Genomic DNA, 1,085 nt, shown 5'->3' with positions numbered 1-1,085 from the left:
AACAGAGAGCAAACAAGAAATACATGAGAACTCAAATACAATCAGAAAACAACTAGAATGACACAAAATGGAAATGAAACCAATTAGCTAGAAAATACAGAATGACACAAATCAATGTTTAACTGGAAGCTCAAAGAAAAAACTAAAAACCAAAAAGTGCAGAACTGAGCAAAGAGTTTATTACTGAAATATGTTTGATGTGGGGTTCAGTGTTGTTTTTTTAAACGCTACTGTATCTTAGATTTATTCTTAGTCTTCAGGATGAAAACTGTTATTAGTTTTGTTCACATTTTATTCATTACGATATGTGATAGTTTTAGTCAGTTTTAGTCAACTAAAACTTTAAAAAGGTTATAGTCTAGTTTTAGTCAGTTTTATGTTGTGAAAAATAAAGTTAACCTTTACAATTTCAAATACCAGACTGACAGCTCAAGCCTAGATACTACAATTGCTGGATGTAGAATGCTGCCTTGCAATTCATCATTGTTGTTGGGCAGAAAACTTTGATTTATAGAATTTAAATACACTTTTTTTTTATGAATTAATGCCCTACTTTATACAAAGGTGTCTCACTAAAGTTGTGAAAATAGCTGATCTAGCTCAACACATCATATTGGTTACTATAGTAGACAGACAAGCTAACAAAATGTACCATGAAGGAATGGCTTTAGACATACAGTTTCCATCCCAAAGCAAACACTTCCTTATATACTATGAATTATGCATTACACACAGATCAATAAAATCTTCATCACTCCAAAAAAGCAAAGAACAAGTAAATTCTTCTTTCTACTTTGGCAATTTTGGCTTTATTTCTGAGAATGTATGTATTGGTTACTGCTGCTCAGGGGTCCAAGTAGATTTAAAGTCACAGGGTTTTGATATAAAAAAAATTCAGAAAGAACCTACATAATTGCCTTGTAATGCCATTTCAATTTAGAGCTAACATGAAATAATATGTGAACTAAAATGTTGAAATATTTAAAGGAAACAGAGAAAATGTTTTCATGACAATACAAGGAAATATTTACATCAAATTTAAATAGATAAGAGAGATACGAGAGAGAAATATTCAAAGATCTATG

The sequence above is a fragment of the Cyprinodon variegatus genome, unplaced genomic scaffold (genome assembly GCF_000732505.1).
Source record: "Cyprinodon variegatus isolate N-32 unplaced genomic scaffold, C_variegatus-1.0 Scaffold234, whole genome shotgun sequence".
In the NCBI taxonomy this organism is placed as follows: domain Eukaryota; kingdom Metazoa; phylum Chordata; class Actinopteri; order Cyprinodontiformes; family Cyprinodontidae; genus Cyprinodon; species Cyprinodon variegatus.
This window is presented reverse-complemented; position numbering follows the sequence as displayed.